Below are 27117 nucleotides of genomic sequence, written 5' to 3'. Positions count from 1 at the left end.
GGACAAAAGGCCCTCTCGGTTGAGCCAAGTAATCTACTATCTGGTCGGCAAGCAGGTGACTCTGGAGTTTCTTGTAGGTAGTTTTGGTGGAGGGGAAGAGAAATAAAAGGAAATTGCACTCAAAAAAGTCTGGAATAAAATAGAAGCTGCTTCTTTGAAGGTGGAGATGTGTTCGCCTTAAATTTTTGGAGAGAGGTATGGAGAGGAATAGACGATAGGCTTATCGTCCTGTTTTGGTTTGCATCTCAGAACAGTTTAATCTAACAGACGAACACCACTGATCCTATCTTAAAGGATATACCATTTTCCAAGGAGGCACTTTGGAGTATTTTTGGCCTATAAAACAGATAGCGGATGAGTTTCCTCGCTAGCTGCAAGCTGGAGCCTGTGTCAGGCTTCACTAGGCACACAAGGCTCTGATTTTGTATCATTAAAGACTCATTATCTCTTTTAACTTCTGTTGAAAGCATTCATCCATAGCTCTAGCTACTACTGAAACAATAGAGGCTCCTAGCTCAGTAATAATGCTCTTTTTTTTTTAAAAAAGAACCTTTAAAGGATGGATTGGCTTTCGCAGTGCAGAAACAAAAGGCTTCTGCTCAGGAAAATATAAAAGGTTATTTCTGTAAGTAACTTCAATTTTAAAGAGTGGAGAAAAATCATCTGATGTGAGTTTCTCAGAGCTGGGAATCTGAGTATAACTGAATGCTAAATTCCTATTGGGGAAATATTACATTTTACAGAGGAGAATGACATGCCTTACTTAATGCTTAGTCTCAGAGAGGAAAATACTTTAATAAGAATGAAACAGGCTTGGTGTATTGATCTTGCCAATTTGTTTGGTATTAATATATATTTGGCAGGGAGCTAAACTCTCCATTGAATTCAACAGTGGATTATATGAACAGTAATTTCTACATTTACCAGCTTTGTTTACACTTTCATTATACCTCTACTGCATTATCTGATGCCTTCATGCAGTTTTCAATCTTATAGCCACTTTAATCTCCTCTTACACTCAGCATATCTGAGTGAGTTTGTTGGCATAAGGGAATTTTGAAGGTTATATTACAGTACATGAATCAACGGAAAATGAAATGCTCTGGAGACATGATCAGCCAGTTTTAATTCACTGCAGAAAGTTATAGATACCAAAATGCATTTAATGTAATCTGATCTCTTTATTCAGTCCTGAATTTACGAGCAATTCACCAGGAGTCAAATGACAACTTTGTTTTAAAAATAGTAGTCTATATCAAATGCCATTTTAATATATCTCTGACATATTTACATTTAAAGAGTAGGGAAAAGTGGAATCTTTGAACATAAATTTCTCTTTTCATAGAAAAGAAAAGCCTGAGAAAGATGATATTTTTGCTCATTAAAACATTATCTGTCATTGTAACATAGGTCAGGTTGGTGATAACATTTAAATAAATCCAGCTCATCAGTACAGCTGGTAAACAGATTAGAAGCCCCCTAGCTTACTGAGCATTTCATTTTAAAAAGTAGGCAAATAGCGTCATTGTGCTTGGCTCTATAAAAAAACACTTTAAGTCGGCAAGCCTGCTCTTTGCCTCGAATGATCACATGTTCTTGGTTCAGGCTGGTCAACAAGAAGACATGGTCATTGGCTTCCCAACCAATTTTCCTACCAGCAACCCAGATAGATGTTAAACATCAGTCAGTTATCACTTGGTTAGAAGACGTGATCCTTTATTTGAGGTCCTAAGTCATTTTTAGTGATGCTGACCCTGTCAAAATTACTCATTTTACCTTGGAATTTTTCATTTTTCTCATTTTTGAGAAATCCCCTTTTCTCACACAGCCTAGCACTGGAATTTAGGTTAAAGGGAAAAGGTGGGAATACTGCTTGCTATTTTTATTTCAACATACAGAATTTGTAATCCAATCCGAAAGAAACAAAATTTCCCTGTTGTCTCTCTGAAAATTTCTTATTGTTAATGTAGATAAGCTATGTAATTTTATGAAGCCCAAGGAAATAGCTTAGTTTGTTGTAACTAGTACACTGATAGCATCTTAGCTTATTGAATCTCAAAATTATTATCACTATTATAAAAATAATATACAATACCTATAGAGAATATAGGTGTATTTTATATATTGTGCTTTTATTAGTTATAAATATAATTGTATAAATAATATACTTTTATTAAGTATGTGAAATAAAATTTTAGGTTTCACCACAGATTTTATGTAATAACAACATTGGGATGGAGGTCGTTCTGAGTGGTTTAATAGATGATTTTGTAACTAGAACTGAATTCTACATGACTTTAAAACTATAAAATTCATGGTAAACATCTTCCTAACAATAGTCAAATGCTAGTTTTTATTTAATGGATGTAAATGTCCATTCCAAGTATATTCCAAACTAAAAATGAGCCACTTTCAAATACTTTAATTTATTTGGTTCATTTTACTCTGGCAAAATAATGAAATGATGCTTTATATTTCCTTTATATTTCTTTCAAAGATATATCCTAGAGATGGGAGAAAGAGATAAAAGTTAACATGTTGAATATATTGGAGGGGAAAATGTATTTTTAGAATCAGTGACCAGATGCCCTAGAATTTTTGGTTCAAAGAAATAAGAAGTAAAAACAATTTATGAGAATCATCTACTGACAGTCTATCCAAATAGACTTATATCCCCAGAGAAAAAGCTTGATCCAGTCCAGTTTAAATGAGGTAGAAAAAGGTTTTCCACCATTTCCTTTGAAAGAGTCATTTTTCCAAAGTCCAACAAACATCAGTGTTAGAAAATACCTCTTAATACACAGCTTGAGTATTCCTTTGCTTGATTTCATGCAATTGCCCCATTTCTTTTGTGTTCCTTTCAAAAATTGGTTGACTAGTTATACCCTCCCTCAGTTTCCACCAGTTCAAGCTACATTTAATTCTTTGTGTTTTCATTATGGTTCAATTTTTCTAATCAAAGGTATTTATCTTTCTCATTTTTAACTACCTTGGGTAAACCTGTGCCATGATAGTGTGTTAACTATGCTCTTATAAATGTTATGAAGAAAGGGGTTTTTCTAGCTTGTAAACACCGAGTCTTTAATAATGTAGCCCCAAATTATGATGCTCATGAAAATCATATACTGAAAAATTTCAGCACTAACTTGCATCTCTTCCTTTTGATTATCCACCTACTTTGAATTTTTCAGGGTAAATCTCAAGTGACCTTTATTCCTTCTACCCGTGTAACTTGTCTCAGTTATGCCAGGGTTGCCAAATAGAATGAGAATCACATATTGTTTATCTTTGCTCCTTTGAGCTATTTTTCACAATCTTAATAACTATTTCAACTATATTTAAATTATAAAAGTAAGCCCACAAAAATATACTTAGAAAATGAAATCATGAATACCATCTTTGGATACAGAGTCTTAAAATAAAATTAATAACTGACTTAAATGGTCATTATTTTCTATTAACAGAAACTTGGGATGTAATGGTAAACTGGTACTTGACGTAAAAGTTGATTTTCTTTTTCTTCTAGGCAAGAAGAATGGTGGCTGTGCTGAAGTAAATGGAGTGATTGAAAACAGGTAAAGTTTGTGATGAGAAACCATGAGGACAGAATCTTAAACAGCACTTTGGAGGAGGATATGCCTTTCATTTAGGAGCAAGGGCTTAGAACATTGAAATGAGTGTTTGCAGAAGTAAGAGTCCCTATGGTCCACTTACACTATCCTAAACCCCAAATCAACAATCTCCAACCCTTGGAATCTTTCAGCTTTCTTTCCTCTTTCTCAGCAGCTCCTTTTCTACACCTACCTTTGGAGTTGGCTTTTAAGTGATTAAGTTATATTCATTCTAGGAAAGTTCAAATATTAACAAGATCTTGCAGGAAAAAAGGCTTCAAGACTTAAGGTGTGCAGAAGACATTTTTAAACATGATGCTGTCTGCACTGATAATTCAAAGATTCTTGGGAGTGGAATCAACTCACCTAATTCATCCAAATTTTCATTGTTTTCCACATTTTCCAAATCATCTAGGTATAACAGGGAAATATTTTATAATAGTCAAGAAATGTGATAGAACTGATCAGGTATATGCAACCAGTTATGCAAATTGGCCAGAATGAGTAAATATTCTTTGATTCCCTGACAGTGCTAACATTGTAACTTAGTCATCTTGGTAGAAAAAGATAGCAAGATAAAAATTACGAGGATCAACACTTTTTTTAAAAGATCAGTCATTATCTTGTCTTGATAACCTGTGCCTTCTCCAACAATTTTTGTTTTGTTACACCCCTGCACTATGCTGTCTGTGACACTCCTTAAATTTGCCACATGGGCAGCCATTTATGCTTCTTTTTTAAAACCATGGGTCTGCTTACCAGAATGAATGTCAAGAACAGTTATCATCTTGATGGGAACAAATGAAGCAGCAGTTAACTGATGATACTCATAAAGAAATAAACATCGCGACATTACAAACGTAATGCAACCAGTGGTCTTCACACCATACTTTGAAATTTGGTTCTGCCACTGGTCAGTAGTTGAATACAATCAAGTATTGTTCCATTATATGTATATTAATGTAAAGATTTATAGCTCTCTTGCATTTGGTTATTTGCTGTCTATATTGCCAATGCTATCATAGAGTGCAAAAAAAGAAAAGAAAGCATTGATAGAGAAGTCAAAATAGAAAGTAAAAACCCTGAGTGTAGTTGAGGCTGAAGGTTAGGGGTAACAGTGTGGAAAGGAAAGCAGGGGTACCAAACAATGCCTGTTAATTCATAAAGCAACTGCATTCATCCATTTGAGGTAATGCAAACACATAAAAAAAGTTAAATGACCAAATCCAATTATATGCATCAATTCTATCTTCTTGAGCAATTATCATTCTTTTGTAAACTGTAATTTTGGCCACTTGTGTGTACCAACCCTTAATTGTCAGTAATTCTCTAGTTTTCTAGCATTTTGTAATGAGATATTTAGCAGACAGCACTGCCGCTGCCAGCTATTTACGTTGTAGAATTGAATTACCAAACAGACATACAAAAATCATGGGAACCTGGCACTTGAAGCATTCTTAAATAGTTTGCTCTTTAACTTGATATTTAAATACAGCAAATTATTGACAGAATCAGTGGTAATCATAAGAATCTTGGGCCATGGCTACTATTTTTTCTTTCCATGTCACAATCTCATCAAGAATTATAGAAAGCTCTTTCCTATATTAAATGATGTGAATATACACAAAGAACATCATGACTGCTTCTGCTGGTGGTTTAGGTTTTACTAAAACTCTCCATTTTGCTCAGAAATATAATATTTAGTGAACAGTAGGAATAGAAACTAGTCATAATAACGTACAAACATATCTTTCAAAAATGTTGGTGTGTACTTCCTAAAGGATACAAACTTCAGTGAAGTTTTCCATGTAATCAAGAAAGTAGGTTGGTAACATTGTTTAGGAATTTCTAACGTCATGGGGAATCCAGGGTGGGCATGATTGGGAAGACTCCCTGGATTTCTTCACTCTTTCTTTAAAAAGGAAGCCACTGGGAACCTTAAATGCATGTTACTAAGTGAAAGAAGCCAATATAAAAAGGCTACATACTGTGTGAGTCCAACAATATGATTTTTTGGAAAAGGCAAGCTATGGAGACAGTAAAAAGATCAGCGGTTGCCAGAGCTGGGAGTGGGGAGAGATGAATGGGTGGAGCACAGAGAATTTTTAGGGCCATGAAAATACATTTATAATGATAGATATGTGTCATTGTATATTTGTCCAAACCCATAGAATGTATGTCAAGAGTGAACCCTAAGGTAAACTATAGATTTGGGGTGATTATAATGTGCCAATATTCACCTTGGTTGATCCTTGGTAAAAATATACCATTCTGGTGAGTGAATGTTGATTATGGCAGAGGCTGTGCTTGTGTGTGAGCATGGGCTGTCTCTGTACTTCTCTCTCAATTTTGTTGTAAATCTAAAATTACTCTTAAAAAATTTGTCTTAAAAAAAAGGGAGCCATTGCACTGGTTCATCTCAAAGATACCTCATGGGTTTGTAAGAGTGGCCTTTGGTGACACTTCTAATTGGTTAGTAAGGGTGACGCTGATGACTAGTGGAAAAGAGCTGGCCCTGGACCCAGGAGATTTGGATTCTGCTGACCCTCTTTTCCTCACTAGTTAAACAATTCATGTCCCTAGCCTGGGGTTTGGGTTCCGCATCTATCCAATGAAGACATTGAATGAGATTTGTAAAATACCTTCAAATCCCCATTTTTTTTTTTAAACAGCCAGTGAGTTGTAAGTTTTCCCAAGTATTTTATCACTCATGGTTATTTGAAGCTATTTTTACAATAGCTTTACTGTTTTTTGTTGATGGTTCTTGTGTTCGTTGTGTTTTTAAATGGACTCCTGAAAGAAGTGTAAATATAAGCTGTTTTGGAAGGAATGCTGTCTTCTCTTATTTCTTTTGTTTTGACCCCTCTTTTTCTCATGTTATTTTGGACTGCTAAATTGAAAGTACTTTTTAAAAAATTCTTCTGTTTACTGATCTTTCTTTGTTTGGAATGCTTTACTTTTTGAATTTGATCTTGTTGACCAGTTCTCATAATGTTCCATTTAGTCCATGGACATCCTGAGAAAACCCTTCAGGAATCAGTATTTTGCCTGCCCTATTCTTTTTGTGTTTTCTTCAGTGTATATTCATCAAAGCCTAGATCTTCCCTTCAGATTTGGAATCTCTTCCAACTTAGGCTGTAATTTTTAATTTATATTTTAGTTCTAATTAACATTTCATTTAGTCCATTTCTGTCTGGATATCCATCATCTTATGTCCAGAACTAGATGTACTACTTTCCCATCCCAAAATGTTCCTGTACCCCCTTTTCTCTCTTAGAGAATGATGTCACTTTCCATGAAGTCTCCATTGCTAGAAACATTGGCAGTATCCTCAGACTCACCTTTTTTTCATCCAGTAGGTAACCATCCTCATTGCCACAGCCTCACCTTATACTTCCTTATTCCATGTACCACCACTTCTGGAGATGTAGTCTTTATAATATAAAGCTATGTGAGAGGAGTTCCAAAAGATTGAGGATGCTTGCAAGAAGGGAGATTGGCATCTCATTTCTCAGCTGGTCATTTAGCCGGGCAGCTGACTTGTTCATTTGCCCTGCATCCACCTGGGCAGGACAAAAGTGATTAGAGAGAAAAGATGACAGCACAGAGCAGCACAGAGGCAGAGTGGCCTCTGTTGTACACAAAGGTGTGTGAGTTCCCACAGGTCAATGGGCATCACAGAGCTGGGTCAAAGGACTCAAGAAGAGGCTGTGTGGGTTTTCTGGGGGCAGGAGCTGGAAGATTTGGAAGAGTTGAGCTGGAGCTGTTTATGTCTGCACACAGAGATCTGGAACAGCCAGAGGAACAGAGATAAGCAGCCCAGACAGATGCCTATAGAATTAGGCCTGGAAAATGGAGGGTGGAAATGTGGAAGATTTGTCACAGGGTGGAGCATGTGTCCCAGAGCAGATCACAAAAATCCCCAGCCCCTGCAACAAGGTCAAGGAGAAGAATTAGAAAGGGAAATCTGCTCTTTTCTTCTTCAGATCCTTGAAGCCACAAACCTTGGCTGCAGCAGGTAAATGAGTATTTAAATGTAGTAGGAAAAGGAGTTTCAAAGAGGATAAGAGCAGAAAATGAAAAATGACGACTTTAATAACTGGAAGTGTTCAGGAGAGTTCAAAATCTGCCCAAGATGTGATTTAGTACATATCCACAGGATAGGACGATTTGACATAGTGAAAAAGGGCAATGGTTTGTGGTTTGAGAAGAAAAAACTGTATCATGTCTTCGCCCCACCAATCTGAGTCAATTCCATAAACCATTAGCTATCACTTACCATACTGCACGGGAGTTTTCTATTTACATGCCTGTTTCCCTTCCTGGGGCACCTGTACCTCGCATTTCAGACATGCTCAGAGATATTTATTAATGGATGAAGGAATGCATGCGTGAAGAAATTAGTGTTCAAAGGTAGATGTGAGATACTCAAAAAGGAGAAGAATTAGGGAAGAATAATAACGTGCATTCCTAAGGGACAGGTGCTATTTAAATGCTGAAACACGTATATTCATAACAAGTTGCCTGTTTGGACTCCATCCCACTCCCCTTTCCGTCCTGGCCCCTCTTTCTTTTAATCTAAATTCTCCTACCTCCCACAAAAGACATAGAATTGCTAGTGTAGTTTAAATGTCTCTTGTGTTTCTTGGTCATAGTCTATCGACCGGCTAGTTCAGTTTGTCCACTACAATCTAGATACTGTGAAGATGTTTATGTCAAACTTTGCATTAAAAGAGGCCATCATTTTTTTCTGGGTCATTATTTTCCCTCTCCAAATTTTGTAATGCAGTGCTCTCAAATCACCTGATATAGTTGCTTTAACAAGTTTTGAAACTGCGAACATGAACTTTTCATGGTTTTAGATCCACGCCCATGTGAGGCTCTTTCAGAAGACTGAGAATATGCTACTTTTCTTCTTTAAAAAATAGTACTTTTCCTTGCTTTCTGCTTTAGAGCTGCAAACCAACACTGCCATCCACTGTTCCTTTGGATAATCTTTTCCCCACAGTTCTCACTAAGAGGTTTCGAAGGAAAAACTGACAACAAAATTAAGTTCTTTGAAAGGATAGGGAGTTTGTTACTTTCGAGCGAATGCTGCGCTGAAGATCATAAAGGAATCAAACATCATGACTTATTTCCTTTTCCCAAACGCCTTGATGGAAAAAACACAGTCTCAAAATGTGAACAAGTAAATGAGCAATCTATAGAGTCAACTTCTTTCTGGACATCACAGGGAGGAAAAATCACCTAGTGCCTCTTTGATCACTGTTTAGCTTTGCTTCCTGCAGCTCCCCAGGCTCATGGTGATTTCTCACCGCACTCACATTCTAATGTTTCGGGAAGAAAGCCAGTCTTTTCCTCCAAGCCAGCAAATAGGGTTCTCTGTCTTATACTGCTTTCGGAGAAGTCCTCCAACTCTTTGAAAGCAGAGCACATATTCCTAAAGTCTAACCCTTCTAACAGATTTTATTCCTTTTTGTTCTGCTCCACAGGTAACCCATCTTTATTAAGCATCTCTTTTTAGCTTTATTCTTTTTCTCTTCAGTTCGGTTTTCAACCAAGAAAGTTGTAACTAAGATTATGAATAATTTCTTATTTTTCTCTCACATGAAATGGAATTGACTTTTCAGATAATACAGGTATAATCAAGGGCCAAACATTTGGGGCAGATAATGTCATTATTGAAAGGCCTTAAAGTGATCTAGTCCAGTTCCCTGACTCTACATGTGAAGAAACTGAGACCCAAAGAGGAGAAGTAAAACACCTACAACCATGGAGTCAGTAACGGAAAAGCCTGTGGTGGAACCCAGGTCTCTCAACCCTGGTCAGAGCCTTTTTCTTGCAAAATGCTCCTCCCAGAAGCACAGTCCATCTCTGTCCCTGGGCTAGGACATCTTTCATGGCTTTGTTTTTTTTTTAATTTTAATAACATAAACCTCTGAAGTCATCTTTGTTCCTCTGTATACCTCATACTCCTTGACTCCCAATGTCCAGAAAAGTAGCAGGATGTCTAGGTTGAAAAAGGGTTCACAGCAGTGACATCCTTCTTCCATCTCACCAAGGACAGGAGAACAGAGGGGAGGACTATCTGCCTTTTAGTCCTGTTTGAGTAGGAGGACAATGAAATGTTATTTTACTTCTCTAGATTTATAGCTCCTCCGTCAGGAGATCTCAGTTCTTTCATTCATTGTAGGTACCATTTATGTCTGAGCTGTTCTTTGGATTTATGCAGGTCATATCTCATTATCTCTTGAAATAGCTCTAAAGCAGGCCACATGATAAAACTGAAAATCTGAGGGGCCCTCTTAATGTTTGTTCAGTGCTGTTCACTCAACCACAACCTGCTTGAAGAAACACACCAATATGTGGTTCCTGTTCCCATCAGATTCCAATCCAGCATTGGCGCTGGCGATTGACATTATGTGGGTGTGAGGTTGAGCTGTACGAAGTTTTACTGCAGAAGAAGATGGTGTTGAAATGCTGTAAGGAAAATCATTTCCTTTTTTAGCAACAGGATTTTTTCCTAAATAAATGATTAGCAAAGATGAAAATGATTTAGAGAAGTTAGTGGAGCCTGGTAGGCATAAAGGACACTGAGAGAAGGACCATAGTGGGCAGAAAATGGCACTGATAAGATTAATTATAAGGCGGTAAGTGGTAAGAAAATGACTGTTTACCAAAATCATATATAATAAGCATTATATTAAGAATTTGGAATATATTTTCTCGTTCCTCATGAAGTTCTGGAAGTAATTGTAATTATACCCACTTTTCAGATGAATGAACTAAGACTGGGAGAACAAGGGCCTTCCCTGAGATCACTTAGCAAATAAGAGCCAACATAAGGAATGAGTCTGGGTGTATCTGAATAGAAAGCTTACAGAAGAAAGTGAGCTCAAGGCATATACTGGCAACAGAAAGTTGGTATACATGTCTGGAGTAGAAAATTCATAAGGAATATTGGAGCAGGGACCCAGAAAGATAGGAGCTCTGAATGCTAGGTTAAAGTTATTTAATTTTATTCTGTAGACAATGAGGAATAATTGGTGCTTTTAGTGATAAGGAGGAGTCATCAAAATTGTGTTTTAGAAAAAAATCAGGTAGTCATGTGCAAAGTGGACATTGCAAGCAATAAAATCAATCTGAGAGCTATTCCAATAGCCTTGGAATGATGCTAATGGGATGATGAAAAGGAATAATTTTTATGGAGTCACCTTAAAGCATAACACAGAATAACCTGGCAATGTCAATAATTCATTTATTTATTAATTCCACTAATATTTATTATTGTGCTAATGATAGACACCTTATAGTTCAATCAGGAGCCTATATTTTTTCATTGAACATTTTATTTGGAAATAATTATAGGTCTGTATGCAATTATAAGAAATAGTGCAGAGATACCCTGTGTACCCTTTACCCAGTTTCCCCCATTTTTAACATCTTGCAAATTCTAATAAAATGTCACCCCCAGGAGATTGACATTGATACAGTCCACTGTTCTTTTTTTTTTTTTTTTTACATTTTTTTATTGATTTATAATCATTTTACGATGTTGTGTCAAATTCCATTGTTCAGCACAATTTTTCAGTCATACATGGACATATATATATATTCATTGTCACATTTTTTTCTCTGTGAGCTACCATGACGTTTTGTGTATATTTCCCTGTGCTATACAGTATAATCTTGTTTATCTATTCTACAGTTTTGAAATCCCAGTCTATCCCTTCCCACCCTCCGCCCCCCTGGCAACCACAAGTCTGTATTCTCTGTCTATGAGTCTATTTCTGTCCTGGTCCACTGTTCTTATTGAAATTTCCCCAGGCTTATTTAAAATATTAAAATATTTAATATATTATTTATTCTGTAAGCCTAGTATACTCTTACTATGCTCAGTTAAGCAGTTTCTATCATAAATCCTCACCAGTTCCCCAGCTTACCACAAGGAGAGTCTAAGAACCTTGTTATTAGCACCACGGACCTGCTTGCTTGTTACTTAGGTCCCAAACTGACCATTCTGAAACTTTAAGTCTTACTTCTTGTGGTTAAAACCCACCTATTCTTTACTTCAACTGAGTTTCTTCCATCTTAAAAGCTTTAGGAACTTGTCGGGTATTTTTCTTCTACCATTCAAGCAAACACAGTTCATTAATATACTGCCTTTTCTTATTTCCTAAATTTCTTCTTCTAATCTTCATAGTGGTTATATTTCTAGATCATATGAAAAAAATTTTTAAATGTTTGAATTTTATATCTAAAGAGTAATAAAACACATTTCTATGTGGCTTTTCATATATGTCTGTTGTGCTACAAAGATATCTCTGTGTCTTTGAAAAGGAGAAGGGGGCATATATAATTGAACATGTATTATGTGTAGTCTTACATTAACACTTTAGACTTGTTAACTCAAATAATCTTTAAAATAACACTTCGGAACACTTATCAAATTCTGGGTTATTTAGAAAAGGATATTAAGACTCAGAGAGATTAAATGACTTGTTCAAGGTCACAGTTCTAATCCCTGTCAGGTCAAAGTAGAACACAGTGCTCCTTACACTGTAAAATATCTCCTCCTTGAATATTCTGTGTGTTCTTGGAGAGGCTGTAGTGAAAGAAAAAAATGATGGGTTGATAAATACCTTAATGCAGTAAGAACATTCAAGAATTTGGTGATGATATTTTTGAAAATAGTTTTTAAAGGCCCATTTTGAAGTGAGACTTCCAAGCCTATATCTTACTGCCAATTCCAGAAAAACCCAATTAAGGACATTAAAGTTAAATTAACTTTAAAAATTCTTACTTTTTTATTTTTTTAAGTTTGAGTTAAAACAATCTTAACTCATAAAAATGTTTCTTTAATATCTTTGTGTTTCTTGCTTTGCATCTTTTAGCTCTGTAACAGTCACAAAATACTTTAGTATTTTGAAAGAAAAAATGAAAATGGTAGAACCAGTGATTTGATGGTGTTTAAGAGTGCCAAAATGTTTCCAGAAAAGTACTGATTCTCACCACATCTATCTCTTTTCCTTTCCCTCATCTCGCTAGACTTCTCTGCTAGCAATCAAGCTGGCTGAGGTTAGGAAGATCACCAGATGCAGCAAATGCTACCCCAAAACTGAGTTAATAACTAGGCAATGCCCTCTGAATAAATTTTTGTCAAGATCAGAGGCATCCTCAGTTCTGGAAGGGAAAATGCCCTTGGAAGAAATGAAGGGTAGAGTGAACAGCAGTCCCTGAATCCATATCCCTCTTTTAATCACAAACTCAAGTTAGCTACCTGTTGTCCAAGTCCTTTCTAATTCGAGAAGTAATTTCAGCAGCTTTTTTCTGATTATTGATGATTAGTCCTTAGGTTCTGGTATATAGTCTCGCTACTCCTTGATTATTTGACCTTGATTTTTCCTGTGTGACCTCTGAATTTGTTTTTTTTTTATAAGTGACAGAAAAAAATCAAAGCAAATTTAATTATGTGAAAAGAAGAGTTTATTGGATCACAGAATCCAACAAAAAGCTGATCAACAATTAAACTTTAGATCTAGGAGAGGATCAATTGGCTTCAACAGTAATATTTGAGTTATTTACCAAATCTTGAGTGTCAAACTTAAAGACTTCATAGTCTGCCTAAGATTTTTAGAATAAATAAACATACAACATTTTGCTTCTTTATTTAGCCAGCCTGACATGGTTTTCTAATAAAGTCTAGCCAGTGGCCAGATACCACTATCATGTCATTCAGCAGGGTTTTTTTGCCACATGATGTAGACCTCAAAATTTTTGCTATTGAGTTTGTATGTAACCCATTCAAACTTAGTTTAACTAAAATCATAACATAAAATTGAGGCAAGGCCTTATATATATATTGGAAAAAATTAGGAACCAAAACTCCACATCCACTTGAATTATGTTGCACCATGGCTAATATGTTTTTAAATAATGATAAATTCATTTAGTCTTATATCTAGACTTCTGATTACATAAACTATTCTGAAAAACACCTGTAATTCCATTCAATTATTTCTCTGAAATGCCGAGTCCTACAGCAGATCCTACAGCCTGGTATGTTACCAGATCCTACAGCTTTGTTAATACCTAGAGTGGCTAACATACATTCAAAATATGAGAAAGTCTTCCCACAAAATAATCACTTACCTCTACAAATTCTCTTGCTGCTTTGTATAAGTGAGTGATAAAAAAGGATTAAAAAATTTGAGATACTGATTTTATTAAGTTTATGCTTAATATTCCTTCAATTTTGAAACATTGCTTTTGAATTTAAGATAGTTTTGCTATCACTGTACATTTCACATCAACAATTTGTTTTCATATAGGCTGGTGTTATCTGCCAAATTTTCAAATTAAATAGTATATTTTAATAACTAGATCTTTTAATTGAATCAAAAACATTATTATATGGACTGTAATAATGAAAATAAGATGAAATAGTTGTTGTCATACCAAATCTCCTACTGAGAACAACTAGAAAAGATGGATTAGTTAAAAGATCGTATATTTAACAGCATTAGAGAGTTGTTAAAACAATGAGAGGTAGTGGGGCTAAGAATATGGAGAGGGGAGAGCCATAGACTAGTGGATGTTTTGCAGTTTATTTTACTCTGGTTATATTTCCAAAGTCTGGATATGAGCAAGAAGCTGAGTTCTTGGACTCTGCACAGGCAGGGAGTAGCTGCTGCCAGATTTAGAAGTCAACAGAGCATTTGGCAGTTTTGCAGAAGTGCATTAACAAAATTGGAAACTTGTGAGACCTCAGATTCATGGTCAGTTTTCTCCTTAAGACATATGCTGAATTCTGAAATTTTGGGTGTGGAAAGATAAACAGCTAAGCATAAATAGAAAAGCAGAGCAGACTCTTCTTAAAATTTATGGTAAAGAGATAAAGACTTCATGTGTTTCCAGAGAAAGAGGCTCAGGTAACATACCAGGCTTTCACTGAGAGCCCTGGTGAGCTTTGCCATGTAAAGAAGTGAACCAAAATTAGACTGAACTCAGCTCACTCCCTAAATGGATCAAGTTGATAAGCTTCCATGCTGCCTGGCTAAGGAAAGTGTTAAGCAACACTGGAGGGTGAGCTCATCCTTAGCCTCTGCACTGTTTATATGCAAATTAATGGTGTTAAATCTAAAAATTTTAGGCCTACCAAAAGACAGGGCCATGAAACTGAAACTCAAGACAATAATCAGAATATAAAAATATAAGAAACAGACCCAAAGGTAATCCATATATAAGAGTTAGCAGACATGAACTTTCAAGTTAGCAAAGATTAATAGTTTCAAGGACAAGATGAAAGATAAGGATATATAGATGAAAGGATGGAGAATTTTACTGGATAATTTAGGATCTATAAAATAAAATAAATGGACATTCTAAATCTGCTGCAATCACAAAGCTGAAATTAACTCAATAGCTGCATTTATTCACATATTCAACACAGCAGGAGACAGAACTTGTAAACTGGAAGACTGCTTAATAGAAAATATCCAAATTGATGCATGGAGAGAAAAATGATTGAAAATATAGAAAAGAGCATAAGAGACATGTAGGAAAATTTCCAAAGCTCCAGCATACATGTAACTGTCCCTTAAAAAAGGAAAGGAGAATGAGGCAGAAGCTGTGTATGAAGAGCTAATGGTAGAGAATTTTCCAAAACTGATGAAGCATAAAGACTCAAAAATTCAAGAAGCTAAGTGAACTCCAAACAAAATAACATAAAGGAAACAAGACTTAGGTATATTGTATTTAGACTGTTAAATACCAAAAACATGGAGAAAACTTTTAAAAGTGTTCAGAGAAAAAAAGACATTACATGTAAATAAAAAAGTTACATTTGACTCTGAACACAAACTATGGAAGCTAGTAGAAAATGGAAAGTGCTTAAAGAAAAAATGTGTCACATTATCAATAGCAAAAATAAGATAAAATAAAATAGACTATACTATCCATGAACAGTAAAAATGAAGTTTATAAAGGCCTCTGTTTATTAGTAAAAATTTTGTTCTCAGTAAAACAGAAGCTGAAAGTTTTGTCATCAACAAAATGAACCTTCACTAAAACAAATACTAAAGGAAGTTCTTCGACCAGAGGAAAAGTGTCCCAGAGGTAAACATAAAAATGCAAAAGGCAAGAGGGATATAAATGAAGTTAAAGTATTCCAGAATTCTAGCTTTATTAGGGAAGGGATAACACTAATAATTTGAAGTGGTCTATCCTAGGTCAAGAATATATATTACAATCTCTGACATCACAAAAAGGATAAAAATACGTAACAAACAAATTAATATGGTGGGATAAATAAAAAATATTAATCTAAAAGAGGACAAGAGAAGAGAAAAATAAACATAGAAGAGCTAGGTCAAATAGAAAACAAAAGCAGGTTGGTAGATGATACTTTAAGTGTATTAGTGATTATATTACACACAGAGAATATCTGTAAATCTTTAAGAAAGGGAAAAGAACCCAGTTGAAAACTGAGCAAAATATTTGACTTAGCACTTCACAAAAGAGGATTACCCAATGACCAGTAGACCTGAGAAGTTACCAATTTTATTAGTCATCATGGAAATACAAATTACTTTGAGGTATCATTACGCATGCTTCAGAATGGCTAAAAAATTTAAAGGACAGATAACATTAAGGATTGGTGACAATGTGGAAATATTCTAGCTCTTATTCACTGCTGGGGAAAGTGTAAATTGGCAATTTGAAAACATGTTTGGCAACTTCTTGTAAAACTAAACCTACTAAAGTATATTATCTAGTAAATATGGATATAATAATTCAGTAGTTCTCCTCCTATGTTTATACTCCATGGGAATGTGTACATAACGTCACCCAAAGGCATGCTTAATACTACCTAAAATAGTACTATTTATAATAACACACATACACATATACTACAGAATGGATAAATAAATTGTGATATATTTGTACAGTGGAATAATATACAGTACTACAAATGATAAAATAAAATATTCCTGCAAAAAAAACCCAACCAGCTACATGCAATTGTATGCATTGATTTCACTAAGCTGAGTGAAAGAATCCAGCCATGAAAGAATACATATTATACGATTCCATTCATGTGAAGTTCAAAACAGGCAAAACTAATTAATGCTTTAGAAGTCAGGATAAATGGTTATACTCAATAGGGGTGATGGACATAGACTTGAATTGTGCATTAGAGGCGATTTTGTGGGGCTGATAATCTTCTGTTGCCTGATCTGATTTGCTGATTCCACATGTGTGTTCACTGTGTAACCATTCCTTTGGACTGTGCAAATACTTGCATTTTTTGGTATGTATGTTATCTTTTAATAGAGTTTACTTATTACTTATTAAATACCTACTGAATGCATAGGACTGAGCTAAGTGAATCTCTCTTATAAATTGCTTTTCTACTGTAAGTATTCTGCTAGCAATTTCCCATTGTTACATGCCTTGAAAAATTATAGAGTGGCAAAATAGCAATGGTGATAATACATTGACTATTTATTGTATGTCACTTACTATGCTGTAAACATTTACATGTATTTCTCCTGACCTCACAACAATCTCGCTTTTAATAATATTGCACAAAAAGAAGTTTGTTTCCTCAGAGAATTAATGGAAACAAAAAAGACAAAATAAGACAAACATTTCATAACAAAATAATAAACCATATCACCAAAACTCATGTGATTATTCAGAAAGTTGAAATCTGCTAAACCAAGTAGCCCAGCATCTAAAATTTTGTGAATTGCATCTATTTGCATGGCAGTTAAACAAGCCAATTAGTGTTTATTGAAAACTTACTATGTGCCTAACATTGCTAAGTACTGTAGAAGTTACAGAAGAACCATATGTCCTGGTTCCCTCAAGAATCAAATAATATACTCAGGGACAGAAGAGTTAAATCTGCAAAGCCATAAAAAGAACAACACAATGAAATGTAGTTTAAACTACTACATTGTGTCAGGTATTCCATGGGTGGTCTAAAAATGAAAGACATGAGGTAGCAAAGAGTGATTAGAAGGTTTATTGGAAGAGGTGGGGCCAGAGCTGGGCTTAAGAAGGTGATTGACTAGCAAAGTTTCTTGGAGATCTAATTAACATGTGTTGTGTTGGACAGTTGAAGATTACCTGTTTTATAATAGTGTGAATTGATATCACAAATGGTTCTGATGCCATTATGATGTATTGCATGTGAATAATTCATGCATAGACTAATGGAGCCACACAATGGAACTGCAGGGGAGTTACAAATTAGAATTTATGTGCATTGACATAGCAATGAGTAGAAGCTGGTGTAGTGTTTCCCCTCCTCCCTATTCACTATGCCTCACTCTTGCCAGAACTAGTGTGTGTATGTGTGTGTGCACCTGTGTGTACACATACACATTTGATTGTTAGGGAAACCAAATCCAGGAATGCATTCAATTCATAAAAATTTTTCACAAAATTATTTGTACAGAGAGTCTTAAAATATATGCCCAGAGGAAAACTGAAGGAAAGTGGCAAAATCGCTTGAGATAGAGTTTTACAATGGGCCCAATCTTCTGAACATTGTTTTTAACTTCTCTTCAGTTAGAATTTTAGTTTAGAATATAATTTGGTTATCCTGAAATGCTAAGTGTTATTAGAAAATTTCCTGGATAAGCCTACTCTTCATTTTATATTGCCAATGGATTTTTCTTTTTGCCTCTGAAATTATCAAGACTAGTGTATTAGTTTGTTAGGCCTTTTTGGAGGGTGGAGAAGGAACATAATTTAACCCACAATAACTAGTAGCTATGTAACTATTATTTATGCAGTTATGGTGTTTTGTATTTTAGTTCTATTACAAGGATAGAAAAATAGACTTAAAAGCTTTGCTTTGTCCATAGTGTAGCATGTTTCCATTGTGTGGGAATGAAATCATTTAGAATAATAAATTCACTTGGCAAAGAATTTTACCAGAACTTTTACCTTTAAGTCATGACTATGGACCTGGAAGAAGGACCCAGTTCATACTTGGTATTGTCATATTCACTCACAGGTTCAGAGTCTTAGAACTGGCAAGGACTTAAACTTTCAGTAATTCCCAAATGATGATCAGAGGATTCATGCATATTCATGACAAGGATTTTGCCATTCTATACCAAGATGAGAAAAACCAAACCCATGTCATCTCTTGATCGAACTAGCTAGATTTTTATGTGATGAAGTTAGAAACTATTCTTTTCAGAATTTGTGTTTATTCTTTAGACTGCCTTTAATTTTAAGATTATGTCTTCTTATGCTTTTATTTAAATATAGTTTATGAAGTGATACTGGCCATCAGTTTGGTTTGAAGGTCCTTACTTGGCATTATAAAAGGTTAGTAAGCATTTTTTTTTCAGGTTCCCATTTAACTATATACGTGTGTGTGTGCACGCGTGCACATGTGAGTGTTTGTGTGTGTAATATTCCTGGTCTCTGAATTTATGACTGGGAGTCATTGACCTAATCAAGTGACCCATCTGATTCTTGAATTCCCTTCACAACATACCCACCATATGATGGTCAGACAGCTCTAAAAAGAAGAAATTCCACCACTTTTAACATAGTCCTTTCCATGCTTAGGCAATTTTCTCAGAAAACTCTAAAAATTTAGCTGAGATTTTCTTGAAAATTTCTCTTTTTGGTTTTTAAAACTTCTGAAATCATAGTAAGGAAATATACTCTTATTGTAAATACAGCGCTTTCAAATACACAAATAAAAGTTTATTGTTTTCCCTCTGAGTCTTCTCTTGACTGAACAACCCCATTTTCTTTGTTCTTCATACATGATCTCATCATTCAACTTTTACTCTCTTCCAAAAATGATTCTCAAACTCTTGACACCAAAACTGAATGAAAAACTAAATAGATATAGAAAGGTAGTCAAGAGGGACTATCACTTCCCAGTCTCTAAATCCTATGTTTTAGTACCCTTTACTATCTAATTAGCCGTTTTGTCAATTGTAACTCACCTCATGGTTTCAATTGAATGAGTTCTTACAGTTTTTTTTTCTGCCTCTGGCTTACTGTTCTTACCCAGAAAACGAGAAGGTATCACACTGAAAAACGGCAACTAACAATTCACTTGTGGGCAATTCACATCAGGCAAGTTGCAGAGCTTTCCTTAAAAGAACAGACAAAAACAAAGTCTTTCCTTGGTGTTAAGTGCCTCCTAGATGGCCGTCTCCTTGTTAAAATCAGTTCTTGGTAAAGAAAAGAAAGTTGATTTGCAGTTAAATTCTTTCAGAGGCCTCTTTATTTTAGCCAAATTCGGAGCCATAAACTAAAGCAGGGGTCAGCACACTACAGCCCAGAAGCCAAATTCACTTTCTCTGCCTGTTTTTACAATTAAAGTTTTATTGGAACACAGCCACACCCATTTACTTTATACTGTCTGTGGCTGCTTCTGCACCACAGTGGAAGAGTTGAGTAGTTACTGCAGAGGCTATATGACCCACAAAACCTAAAATATTTATTATGTGCCCTTTTAAGAAAAATTCTGTCAATCCCTGAGTTACAGGAGCATTCCTACTATGGAATTTTCAAAATAATAAACAGGTCAAAGGAGTTGCAGAGAAGAATAAGACAAGCTGAGAGAAACTTTCATGAACACCTAACATCTGAGCTAGTTCTTAGTCTACCCTGCAAGAGGTCAGTATGCATTGGAAGAGGAAATGAACAGCACTGACTAATTATGATAGATTTGACTTTTGCATGAGAAGAGATTAGTTCCATCTGGTAAAGCTGAAAAATTAGATGCCACAGTGCTGAGTCGCTGCAGAGGAGGCCAGACTGTGTTGGAGAAGTATACGTACTGTCATTTACAACATGAATTGCGTTAAAGCTCTTTTTGTCACAATACTCAGACCCCCTTCAATTGGAAAAAAAAAAAAAAGTAAGCCAGAGAATCCTTCGCTTCACTATGCTGTGTTCACCAAAGAGGAGATTTTCAAGAGCTGACTAAACAGATCTAAAATTCAAATGAACATTCATTCATACCGTACTACTCGGGAGGTAGGTAACTAGCATCTGAAGAGATACCATCATTTGTAATGAAATCAGTTTCTGTTTTATCAACAACACAGCAACAGGGTCCAGTAGATGTAATTTATATCTGGGAGGTGGTTTTAAAAGATCCTTTTCTATTATAAAAAAATTTCTTTTTCCAATCTGGGAAACAAAGGAGAAACCAATTTATCCTTAATTTCTTCCTGTGAAATGCATCCTGGCCTCCAAGAAGGAAATGTAAGAAAGAATTTTAGCCAAGTAGAAAAATTAATACAAATTCTACAGTTTGAAAAAAGGCCACATGTATTGCCTAATCTCTTTGCACATCATTAACCCTTATAAAACTGCCTGGAGGGGAGCATGATCGTCATGTAGGCCAGGGACTAGATTAATTGGAAATAACTGTTTTCCTTGCATAGTAATGCAGGATCATGAAATAAACAAAACAACAAATACCTGTCTTTATTTAAAATTTTGATATTTTATTCACCATGGAGGTTTGTGCATTAATTTTAGTTTAAAATGATTTATTTTAATGACTGAGCTTTCTTTAAATTTTGCCCCTGAGATGAGTACCTCATTTGCCTCACTCACCCTAATCCTGGCCCTGTTAATCTGTTATTCAGATTTTATCTAAGACATTAAGTTGTTCTTTAAGAAGCAAAAAGTTTCTTGATTGTCTTCTCTAATATATGCTCCTAAGCCTAGTGTTTTTCGAATGTCCTAGGAACGTGAGAGTTCCAGAGATATTATTAGGTATTCTAAAAAGAAAGGCATTTATAGAGAAGTTTGGGAAATTGCATACTATTTATGTTTCTGTCTCTGTCTCTCTGGGAACTCACAGTTATATTAGTATATTTAAGTTCTGAGAAATCCCACAGCAAAGATAGCTGGTTATACATCTTTATTCATATGTATTTGACCTTTTGTTTCATAGAGCATCTATTATCATCTTAGTAGACGTGTGTATTATTTAACTATTGCTGCATAACAAATGATCCCCAAACTTATGACAATAAGCATTTATGATTCTTACACTTTCTGTGGGTCAGGATGTTGGGAGCAGTCTATCTGGGTGATTCTAGCATGGGGTCTCTTGGAAGGTTTAGTCATGGTATCTACCAGACTGCAGTCACCTGAACGCTTGACTGGGGCTGCTGGATTGCTTCTAAGTTGGCTTACAAGGTGGTTGGCAAGACGCTGCTGGCTACTGACAGAGGCCTCAAGTCAGAAAGGGTCACACACAGATCTTTCTACAAGATGCCTGAGAAGTCAAATATCATGATTTCACAACAATATTCATTAAAAGCAAATCATGAAGTCCAGCCTATAGTCAAGAGGAAGGAGTTAGGTTTACCTTTTGAAGGGAAGTGTGTTACATTATAAACCTGTTTTAAAAATCATCTCCAAACATAATGTAGGGAATTTTGTTACAATCTTTTCTTCCGTTTTCTACCCCGATATTTCTACTCATTGAGGGAAGAAATCCATGCTTAGAACTGAGACCCACAGTTGGCTAGCTATCCACTCTAATAAACACTAATCATTTTGGGTGATTGTAAGAGACATCTGTCCCTTTTGCCCACCTTCGTCTCTGATTACAGCAATCCACTCTTCTTTTGGGTGATCACTTCTCCACAACCCCGTGTGGGCTTCGTGGGGATGCTGGTCATGGTGCCACCAGCATCACCTCCATCCTAGAGGTAGGCACATGACCAAGGGGCTACTCAGAGACCTTCAGTCCCCTGTTCCTAATAATTGCATTAGTGATAAGCATGTGGCCCAAGAAAATTCTCTAATATTTGATATTTATTGCTAGGAAAGTGACAGATGCAATATTGCAAGGTGGAAATCACCTGAAGTAGAAGAGAAAAAGAGGCAGTGATGAAAAACCAAGAGCAAGAGAGTCTTGATGATTCACTGAAGCCCCTGGACTCAGTTCTTCATGAAACCATTTCAGTTCTGTGGATCATTCTCTTGTTTTTAAATCTAGTTCAAACTGGATTTCTTTTGCAACTGAGAATCCTAACAATTCATGTAAAATGACCCAGCATAGATAACACAAATAGATTTTTTTTAACACTACCTTTCAAGCATTAGGCAAAGCTAAGAAATAAATTATGACAAGTTTATGGAACGCACTGGTCTATTAGAGGTGAAATTATACAAATTTGTTATTTTTCTCTGTATCATTCAGGATTAAGTTTATTCATTTTTCCCCCTACTTCTGTTATTTTTTGCACGTCTTCTAGCTTTTCTGGTCACCCTCAGATATTAATAAATAGTTACTTTATTTAACTAATAGAAAGTATAGTCCACCCTAGTATTAAATACCCAAATCTCATGCCAATTAAGTAGTTTTTGTTTGTTTTTTTGTTTGTCTTTTGACTCTGCCTCCTTAGTTCAGGATAGACATATTTCAGCCTCAGCTATGCTCCACTCACCTTTCCACACTTTGTTTCCCATACCCTGTGGTCCATTGGCTTCTCCATGTTTTGAAAATAGGGACAGAGAGAGAGGTCAGAGGCAGAAAGTGTCTTGCTTGACTGGTAGACTTGGTCAGCTGGCATTGGTGCCCTTTGGATTTTCATTGAATGTTCAAATTCTTATCTTCTTTCATGAGTCTTCTGTGGATGTATTTGGAGACTCACACATTTATATGCATATATGTGCACATACTCTCTCACATTTCCTGAGACTTCTTACTGCATCTTCCCAGCCCAGGTGCTGCTACATCCTATGGCTGACTGTTTATGACTTGGTACCTGACTTATGGAAGTCTGCTCCCACAGATTTTATTTATTGAGTTCACTTTGCCCCGCTGATGTTTCTCAGCCAGAGTCCGGGACCACCCAAGTCTTCTCAGAGGTCACATCTTCCCACAGGAATTGAACATTGTCTTGCCCAACCAAACTCTGGAGGTGCAGGCTTTTCCTGGAGTAGGTGATGCCTAGGAGTCACCAGCTTTCTTCTTCTGTCAACACCTGCAAAGATGCAGCATGTTATTTAAGCTAAGGGAGTACTTAGATTTCTTGACTCTGGGATTTCAGCCAAAATCAGATAATAGGCAAACCCCCATTTTGATAGTCTTCTCCACTATGTAACTAGTTTTTAGAATAGATTTTGGGCAGGAACTTTTGCCACTATTTCCCTTTTGATACTTCTTTTTATTAACCCGTTAGTTTTTGCTTATTTCAAGGCCAGTCCTGGAAATGGCCTGTAGAAGCTAAATCCGGGATTCAGGAGACTGCATTTTAAACATGCTCTGTGGGAAATTGAAAAGAAAGCAATTAGAGTTCTTGTCCTTGTTTTGTTTATTGTTAAATAGATATGGTAGAGTTACCACAAGTGGGTTCCCAGTAACATGATTGGGAGAGACATACATACAGCCATCTGTAGCTCATCTCTATAACACATTCTTTAGTCACAAGGAAAAATGAAGGATACCAGAGAATGAGAAAGTCTGGGAAGATCTAAAAGACTTCTTGAATGAATATCATTCAACTCAAAAGATGCATTGTTAGCCTGTTTTGTACAGGGAGTATGGTATTTAATTTTGGACTTAACGTAATATAGAGGTCCTTTAAGGAGCTAATTATATGTTAGAAAGTATGAGCTAGGTAATAAAATAAATATAATGAAAAAGTGTAATCTTCTCATTACATATTACTTTTTTTTTTAACATAGTTTGCATCTTTAAAAAATATTTACTGGAGCAAACCTTAACACTTGATTTTTAGACTCTGAACTTTTATGTATTTGTTTCTTTTGGAATGGAGATGGAACCACCTTCTTTACCTATTGGAGTAAAGGCTTCTAACCTTTGAACTGAATCAAATGATCTTTCCTAAGGTTCCTGAAAGCTACTTGGTGCAAAGTGTTCTTTTATTGATGTTTTAAAATGCTTTAATCAATAGTATAAACCATTCATACCTAATTTTAAGTGCTCCCCTTATAACTGCTTTCTGTTTCTTTTTTACTATTTCCAAAAGTCACCCGTAATATATCCATTTTTGCCTGTGGTTTTAATTCTGGACTTTCTCCATGCAAGTTATTCAACTGTATAACTTTAGAGCAGCCAACAAGTCAGTTTTATAACTCAACGCGTGTTACCTTAAGAGACAGGTAACATTCTATGACTTTATGGTTGAAGTATATGTATCAAGTTCTATTTTCTAGTGCCATTATTGCTCAAATTATTGATCAGACCACAGATAAGATTGTCAGTGAATTTTCCAAATTTGTATGAACTGCTATATTTTTAAAATTTATGATCTAGCTTTATGATGTAAGTGCAGACTTAAAATGCTAAAATTTTTTACTGAAATAATATTCGAAATCTTTAATGTAGCCTATGAGGTCTTGAGTAGAAAAACATAGTTTTTCTTTGTGGTAGCAAAAGAAGGTCAATGGTAAAAGTAACTCAAAAATAAGCCTAGAAGAGCAGTTTATTTCTTGCCTGAGTCTTCAGTTAGGTAGAGTGCAGGGATTCTTAAGAAAATGCCAAATAGAACTAAAGGCAGCATTCAGTAGGAGGGCAGTGGGGGTAGGTTTGAAGATATCTAAAGCTAAGTCGAGGTTAGATTGTGTCAGCATTCAAAGAAATGTGTGGGTGTTTGGACATTATCTATAGGCAGTAAGACATCCTCAAAAGAATTCTGAGCAATCGTATGGCATGATCAAATCTAGGGCTAACTGTAACGTGGAAGAAAGATATAAAAAGTGAAAAGTTAGAGGCAAGCAAGCTAGTTAAGAGGCTGTTATAATGATCTTGGTCGTGTATGACACATTATTTAATAAGACTGTTACCCTGAATTATTACCATTGATAATTAGCCTAGAATTTTAAAAGTATGTCAGAAAAGTTTCACTGGTAACTGTTATATTACATTTATTTGGGGGCATCAGAGAGTTTTGTCGCTGGTTATGTGCTAATGGCCAACGATCCAGACATGAATCAAAGATCCTGGTGCTAAATCTGAAGAATTTTGCTTCCAGTCAACCTTTTCCTGTGTCCTGCCTCTGGCGTTCCAATTCCACAATTAGAGAAGTCTAGGCAATAAGAAAGTTGGAAGCTAGGACACTTTAGAGTTTAAAATATTACAGCTATTGGTGTTTCACCTAAAAGCTTGTAAGTTTCACAGTAAGAGTTTTTCCTTCTAAGGAATATTTAGAGTTTCAATGTTAAGGGCAATTAAAATCTGAAAACTTGGATGATGTGGATTGAGCATGTTACTGATAGATGAACACAGTATTTAACTGGTTAAAAGAAGGCCTATTGGGGCGTAAATTCCTTTCTACTTTAGTTATTTAGCAGATAATGATCTACTTTTATTCAGTTTTATGCAGCGATCACCCCAAGGAGTAGTAAGAGAAACATGATTTAGAGAATGATAGAACAACATGTTGGAACAGACAATGGCTATGGCTTTGATATCGCAAAGATTATGGATCTAGATAAGGCACTTAAATAATAATGAAGGCTTTAGATTCTCATGTTGAACGATTCAGTTAAGCACTATAAAATCCCAGGATATTCTGGCTCTTACTACTTGAAGTTAGTAGAAATGGAATTAGAAAGATCCAGGCTTTGCATTTATACTTAAAATCCCTGAAATTCTATCTTCCAAGAATAGAGAGGTTGAGATTCAAGCGTTTAGAAAGAGTAGGATGTACGTGTGTGAAGTATTAGCTTTTAGTTGGCAGAATACTGATCTTTGATGAGGGAAACCAAAATTGTTTCAAATTATATGTCACAGACCTCAATTGCTCTGCAGAACTATTTTCCAGTTTGGTGAGTTGTTTTATCCCTTGATTCCTTTTTAAACTCTTCCAATCCAGCTCGGGAAAATGAAATAGATCCTATTCAGCTAGAGTTCTCTCCTTAAGTCTTAGGAACTCAGTGGCTTGTTAGCTGCGCACCGGCACAAAACAACCCAGTCTTGATATTGGAAAACGTCTAAGCAGGCTTCCTCTCAACTCTGTTCTATTGAGGGAATTCATGAGCATTTTCAAGGAGCATGGATTTTATGACTGCAGCTTGAATGCAGCTGTGTCTTTTCCAATCTAGGGCCAAAAGACAAAATGCAACATGAGATTTTTAAACATTCCAAGGCCCATCTGCAATGTAACCCACTTATCTTTGTGGCTGCAAGTTCTTTATTGATCCAAAATGGTAAAGGGAAAAAAAAAGAAAGGCAACAAAGGGGGAAAATGTAGGGGGAGAGAAAAGCCATAAATCCATTCTTTTGTTGTTCTTCCAGCAGCATCTGTGAGCAATTGTCACAATTACTAGTCAAACTGTATTTGACTTGTTGCCAACATGAATTTTCCAAAAACCCAATGTAAACAAACTCTGCAAGTCCTTCCTCATTTGCCAAGCCAGTAATTATTTACTTTGTTTGGGCCTAGCATTAATGTCAGTTCAGCTTTACAGCCTGTAATGTGTTTGTTAATGAAACCGTGAGGTCTAAAGCTACATATTA

The 27117-nt window shown here is 35.6% G+C and overlaps 1 long non-coding RNA gene across 1 annotated transcript in view; it reads left to right on the top strand.

Moving 5' to 3' along the window:
* LOC123619681 (uncharacterized) overlaps positions 1-27117 on the top strand; it is a 294028-nt gene that overhangs the window by 236564 nt on the left and 30347 nt on the right. Inside the window, exon 3 of the long non-coding RNA XR_012507282.1 lies at positions 3527-3575. This is a non-coding gene — a long non-coding RNA (uncharacterized LOC123619681). The remainder of the gene's footprint in view (positions 1-3526; positions 3576-27117) is intronic.

Source organism: Camelus bactrianus, chromosome 6 (assembly GCF_048773025.1).
Source record: "Camelus bactrianus isolate YW-2024 breed Bactrian camel chromosome 6, ASM4877302v1, whole genome shotgun sequence".
Classification (NCBI taxonomy): domain Eukaryota; kingdom Metazoa; phylum Chordata; class Mammalia; order Artiodactyla; family Camelidae; genus Camelus; species Camelus bactrianus.
The sequence above is the reverse complement of the archived record's forward strand: the minus strand, read 5'-3'. Positions and strand labels throughout refer to the sequence as shown.